The following is a 6,954-nucleotide window of genomic DNA, read 5'->3' as shown; positions in this document are numbered from 1 at the left end:
GTTGAAAAAAATTTTTTTTTGGACTTGTGTGTCCGGCGTTTATCAGACTTTCAGATAGGGGAAATGTCAGTGAGCGTTCAGATTTCAGTTCCAGAGCGATTCGCCCAATGAGTCCTTGATATTTAGTCGTTTTCAGCCAATTTTCTGGATTTTTAAAAATTTCACTTTTTTGTGAAAATATCCACTAAATGAGGGAATAATATGTGTGAGGGTAACCCAGGAGAGTTTAAAATGTGTGTGGGTAGAATATATATCCCACGGGGATAAAATTGAAAAAAGTTGAAAAAAATTTTTTTTTGGACTTAGTAATTTTTCCGCCGTTCATCAGACTTTCAGTTAAGGGAAATGTCAGTGAGCGTTCAGATTTCAGTTCCAGAGCAATTCGCCCAATGAGTCCTTGATATTTAGTCGTTTCAGCCAATTTTCTGGATTTTTGAAAATTTCACTTTTTTGTGAAAATATCCACTAAATGAGGGAATAATATGTGTGAGGGTACCCCAGGAGAGTTCCAAATGTGTGTGGGTAGAATATATATCCCACGGGGATAAAATTGAAAAAAGTTGAAAAAAATTTTTTTTTGGACTTAGTAATTTTTCCGGCGTTTATCAGACTTTCAGATATGGGAAATGTCAGTGAGCATTCAGATTTCAGTTCCAGAGCGATTCGCCCAATGAGTCCTTGATATTTAGTCGTTTTCAGCCAATTTTCTGGATTTTTGAAAATTTCACTTTTTTGTGAAAATATCCACTAAATGAGGGAATAATATGTGTGAGGGTAACCCAGGAGAGTTCCAAATGTGTGTCGGTAGAATATATATCCCACGGGGATAAAATTGAAAAAAGTTGAAAACATTTTTTTTGGGACTTAGTAATTTTTCCGCCGTTCATCAGACTTTCAGATAAGGGAAATGTCAGTGAGCGTTCAGATTTCAGTTCCAGAGCGATTCGCCCAATGAGTCCTTGATGTTTAGTCGTTTTCAGCCATATTTCTGGATTTTTAAAAATTTCACTTTTTTGTGAAAATATCCACTAATTGAGGGAATAATATGTGTGAGGGTACCCCAGGAGAGTTTCAAATGTGTGTGGGTAGAATACATATCCCACGGGGGTAAAATTGAAAAAAGTTGAAAAATTTTTTTTTTTGGACAAAGTCATTTTTCAGCTTTTATCAGACTTTCAGATAGGGGAAATGTCAGTGAGCGTTCCGATTTCAGTTCCAGAGCGATTCGCCCAATGAGTCCTTGATATTTAGTCGTTTTCAGCCAATTTTCTGGATTTTTAAAAATTTCACTTTTTTGTGAAAATATCCACTAAATGAGGGAATAATATGTGTGAGGGTAACCCAGGAGAGTTCCAAATGTGTGTGGGTAGAATATATATCCCACGGGGATAAAATTGAAAAAAGTTGAAAAAAATTTTTTTTTGGACTTAGTAATTTTTCCGCCGTTCATCAGACTTTCAGTTAAGGGAAATGTCAGTGAGCGTTCAGATTTCAGTTCCAGAGCAATTCGCCCAATGAGTCCTTGATATTTAGTCGTTTCAGCCAATTTTCTGGATTTTTGCAAATTTCAATTTTGTGAAAATATCCACTAAATGAGGGAATAATATGTGTGAGGGTACCCCAGGAGAGTTCCAAATGTGTGTGGGTAGAATATATATCCCACGGGATAAAATTGAAAAAAGTTTTAAAAAAAAATTTCTTGGACTTAGTCATTTTTCCAGCGTTTATCAGACTTTCAGATAGGGGAAATGTCAGTGAGCGTTCAGATTTCAGTTCCAGAGCGATTCGCCCAATGAGTCCTTGATATTTAGTCGTTTCAGCCAATTTTCTGGATTTTTGAAAATTTCACTTTTTTGTGAAAATATCCACTAAATGAGGGCATAATATGTGTGAGGGTACCCCAGGAGAGTTCCAAATGTGTGTGGGTAGAATATATATCCCACGGGGGTAAAATTGAAAAAAGTTGAAAAATTTTTTTTTTTTGGACTTAGTCATTTTTCGGCGTTTATCAGGCTTTCAGATAGGGGAAATGTCAGTGAGTGTTCCGATTTCAGCTCCAGAGTGATTTGCCCAATGAGTCCTTGATATTTAGTAGTTTTCAGCCAATTTTCTGGATTTTTGAAAATTTCACTTTTTTGTGAAAGTATCCACTAAATGAGGGAATAATATGTGTGAGGGTAACCCAGGAGAGTTCCAAATGTGTGTGGGTAGAATATATATCCCACGGGGGTAAAATTGAAAAAAGTTGAAAAAAATTTTTTTTTGGACTTGTGTGTCCGGCGTTTATCAGACTTTCAGATAGGGGAAATGTCAGTGAGCGTTCAGATTTCAGTTCCAGAGCGATTCGCCCAATGAGTCCTTGATATTTAGTCGTTTTCAGCCAATTTTCTGGATTTTTGAAAATTTCACTTTTTTGTGAAAATATCCACTAAATGAGGGAATAATATGTGTGAGGGTAACCCAGGAGAGGTCCAAATGTGTGTGGGTAGAATATATATCCCACGGGGATAAAATTGAAAAAAGTTGAAAAAAATTTTTTTTTAGACTTAGTAATTTTTCCGGCGTTCATCAGACTGTCAGATAAGGGAAATGTCAGTGAGCTTCAGATTTCAGCTCCAGAGCGATTCGCCCAATGAGTCCTTGATATTTAGTCGTTTTCAGCCAATTTTCTGGATTTTTAAAAATTTCACTTTTTTGTGAAAGTATCCACTAAATAAGGGAATAATATGTGTGAGGGTAACCCAGGAGAGTTCCAAATGTGTGTGGGTAGAATATATATCCCACGGGGATAAAATTGAAAAAAGTTGAAAAAATTTTTTTTGGGGACTTAGTAATTTTTCCGGCGTTCATCAGACTTTCAGATAAGGGAAATGTCAGTGAGCGTTCAGATTTCAGTTCCAGAGCGATTCGCCCAATGAGTCCTTGATATTTAGTCGTTTTCAGCCAATTTTCTGGATTTTTGAAAATTTCACTTTTTGTGAAAATATCCACTAAATGAGGGAATAATATGTGTGAGGGTACCCCAGGAGAGTTCCAAATGTGTGTGGGTAGAATATATATCCCACGGGGATAAAATTGAAAAAAGTTGAAAAAAAATTTTTTTGGGACTTAGTAATTTTTCCGCCGTTCATCAGACTTTCAGATAAGGGAAATGTCAGTGAGTGTTCAGATTTCAGTTCCAGAGCGATTCGCCCAATGAGTCCTTGATATTTAGTAGTTTTCAGCCAATTTTCTGGATTTTTGAAAATTTCACTTTTTTGTGAAAATATCCACTAAATGAGGGAATAATATGTGTGAGGGTACCCCAGGAGAGTTCCAAATGTGTGTGGGTAGTATATATATCCCAAGGGGATAAAATTGAAAAAAGTTGAAAAAAAATTTCTTGGACTTAGTCATTTTTCCGGCGTTTATCAGACTTTCAGATAGGGGAAATGTCAGTGAGCGTTCCGATTTCAGTTCCAGAGCGATTCGCCCAATGAGTCCTTGATATTTAGTCGTTTTCAGCCAATTTTCTGGATTTTTGAAAATTTCACATTTTTTGTGAAAATATTCACTAAATGAGGGTATAATATGTGTGAGGGTACCCCAGGAGAGTTCCAAATGTGTGTGGGTAGAATATATATCCCACGGGGATAAAATTGAAAAAAGTTTAAAAAAATTTTTTTTTGGACTTAGTAATTTTTCCGGCGTTCATCAGACTTTCAGATAGGGGAAATGTCAGTGAGCATTCAGATTTCAGTTCCAGAGCGATTCGCCCAATGAGTCCTTGATATTTAGTCGTTTCAGCCAATTTTCTGGATTTTTGAAAATTTCACTTTTTTGTGAAAATATCCACTAAATGAGGGAATAATATGTGTGAGGGTAACCCAGGAGAGTTCCAAATGTGTGTGGGTAGAATATATATCCCACGGGGGTAAAATTGAAAAAAGTTGAAAAAAATTTTTTTTTGGACTTGTGTGTCCGGCGTTTATCAGACTTTCAGATAGGGGCAATGTGAGTGAGCGTTCTGATTTCAGTTCCAGAGCGATTTGCCCAATGAGTCCTTGATATTTAGTCATTTTCAGCCAATTTTCTGGATTTTTAAAAATTTCACTTTTTTGTGAAAATATCCACTAAATGACGGAATAATATGTGTGAGGGTACCCCAGGAGAGTTCCAAATGTGTGTGGGTAGAATATATATCCCACGGGGATAAAATTGAAAAAAGTTGAAAAATTTTTTTTTTTGGACAAAGTCATTTTTCAGCGTTTATCAGACTTTCAGATAGGGGAAATGTCAGTGAGCATTCCGATTTCAGTTCCAGAGCGATTCGCCCAATGAGTCCTTGATATTTAGTCATTTTCAGCCAATTTTCCGGGATTTTTGAAAATTTCACTTTTTTGTGAAAATATCCACTAAATGAGGAAATAATATGTGTGATGGTACCCCAGGAGAGTTCCAAATGTGTGTGGGTAGAATATATATCCCACGGGGTTAAAATTGAAAAAAGTTGAAAAATTTTTTTTTTGGACTTAGTAATTTTTCCGGCGTTCATCAGACTTTCAGATAGGGGAAATGTCAGTGAGCATTCCGATTTCAGTTCCAGAGCGATTCGCCCAATGAGTCCTTGATATTTAGTCGTTTTCAGCCAATTTTCTGGATTTTTGAAAATTTCACTTTTTGTGAAAATATCCACTAAATGAGGGAATAATATGTGTGAGGGTACCCCAGGAGAGTTCCAAATGTGTGTGGGTAGAATATATATCCCACGGGGGTAAAATTGAAAAAGGTTGAAAAATTTTTTTTTTTGGACAAAGTCATTTTTCAGCGTTTATCAGACTTTCAGATAGGGGAAATGTCAGTGAGTGTTCCGATTTCAGTTCCAGAGCGATTCGCCCAATGAGTCCTTGATATTTAGTCGTTTTCAGCCAATTTTCTGGATTTTTGAAAATTTCACTTTTTTGTGAAAATATCCACTAAATGAGGGAATAATATGTGTGATGGTACCCCAGGAGAGTTCCAAATGTGTGTGGTAGAATATATATCCCACGGGGGTAAAATTGAAAAAAGTTGAAAAAAAATTTTTTTTGGACTTAGTCATTTGTCCGGCGTTTATCAGACTTTCAGATAGGGGCAATGTGAGTGAGCGTTCTGATTTCAGTTCCAGAGCGATTTGCCCAATGAGTCCTTGATATTTAGTCATTTTCAGCCAATTTTCTGGATTTTTAAAAATTTCACTTTTTTGTGAAAATATCCACTAAATGACGGAATAATATGTGTGAGGGTACCCCAGGAGAGTTCCAAATGTGTGTGGGTAGAATATATATCCCACGGGGATAAAATTGAAAAAAGTTGAAAAATTTTTTTTTTTGGACAAAGTCATTTTTCAGCGTTTATCAGACTTTCAGATAGGGGAAATGTCAGTGAGCATTTCGATTTCAGTTCCAGAGCGATTCGCCCAATGAGTCCTTGATATTTAGTCATTTTCAGCCAATTTTCCGGGATTTTTGAAAATTTCACTTTTTTGTGAAAATATCCACTAAATGAGGAAATAATATGTGTGATGGTACCCCAGGAGAGTTCCAAATGTGTGTGGGTAGAATATATATCCCACGGGGTTAAAATTGAAAAAAGTTGAAAAATTTTTTTTTTTGGACTTAGTAATTTTTCCGGCGTTCATCAGACTTTCAGATAGGGGAAATGTCAGTGAGCATTCCGATTTCAGTTCCAGAGCGATTCGCCCAATGAGTCCTTGATATTTAGTCGTTTTCAGCCAATTTTCTGGATTTTTGAAAATTTCACTTTTTTGTGAAAATATCCACTAAATGAGGGAATAATATGTGTGAGGGTACCCCAGGAGAGTTCCAAATGTGTGTGGGCAGAATATATAACCCACGGGGGTAAAATTGAAAAAAGTTTAAAAAAAAATTTTTTTGGACTTTGTCATTTTTCCGGCGTTTATCAGACTTTCAGATAGAGGCAATGTGAGTGAGCATTCCGATTTCAGTTCCAGAGCGATTCGCCCAATGAGTCCTTGATATTTAGTCGTTTTCAGCCAATTTTCTGGATTTTTGAAAATTTCACTTTTTTGTGAAAATATCCACTAAATGAGGGAATAATATGTGTGAGGGTACCCCAGGAGAGTTCCAAATGTGTGTGAGTAGAATATATATCCCACGGGGGTAAAATTGAAAAAAGTTGAAAAAAATTTTTTTTGGGACTTAGTAATTTTTCCGCCGATCATCAGGCTTTCAGATAAGGGAAATGTCAGTGAGCGTTCAGATTTCAGTTCCAGAGCGATTCGCCCAATGAGTCCTTGATATTTAGTAGTTTTCAGCCAATTTTCTGGATTTTTGAAAATTTCACTTTTTTGTGAAAATATCCACCAAATGAGGGAATAATATGTGTGAGGGTACCCCAGGAGAGTTCCAAATGTGTGTGGGTAGAATATATATCCCACGGGGGTAAAATTGAAAAAAGTTGAAAAATTTTTTTTTTTGGACTTAGTCATTTTTCGGCGTTTATCAGACTTTCAGATAGGGGAAATGTCAGTGAGCGTTCCGATTTCAGTTCCAGAGCGATTCGCCCAATGAGTCCTTGATATTTAGTCGTTTTCAGCCAATTTTTTTGATTTTTGAAAATTTCACTTTTTGTGAAAATATCCACCAAATGAGGGAATAATATGTGTGAGGGTACCCCAGGAGAGTTCCAAATGTGTGTGGGTAGAATATATATCCCACGGGGAAAAAATTGAAAAAAGTTGAAAAAAATTTTTTTTTGGACTTAGTAATTTTTCCGGCGTTTATCAGACTTTCAGATAGGGGAAATGTCAGTGAGCATTCCGATTTCAGTTCCAGAGCGATTCGCCCAATGAGTCCTTGATGTTTAATCGTTTTCAGCCATATTTCTGGATTTTTAAAAATTTCACTTTTTTGTGAAAATATCCACTAATTGAGGGAATAATATGTGTGAGGG

The sequence above is a fragment of the Phyllobates terribilis genome, unplaced genomic scaffold (assembly GCF_046119375.1).
Source record: "Phyllobates terribilis strain yellow unplaced genomic scaffold, ASM4611937v1 Scaffold_2__4_contigs__length_985480577, whole genome shotgun sequence".
NCBI classification, from domain to species: Eukaryota; Metazoa; Chordata; class Amphibia; order Anura; family Dendrobatidae; genus Phyllobates; species Phyllobates terribilis.
This window is presented reverse-complemented; position numbering follows the sequence as displayed.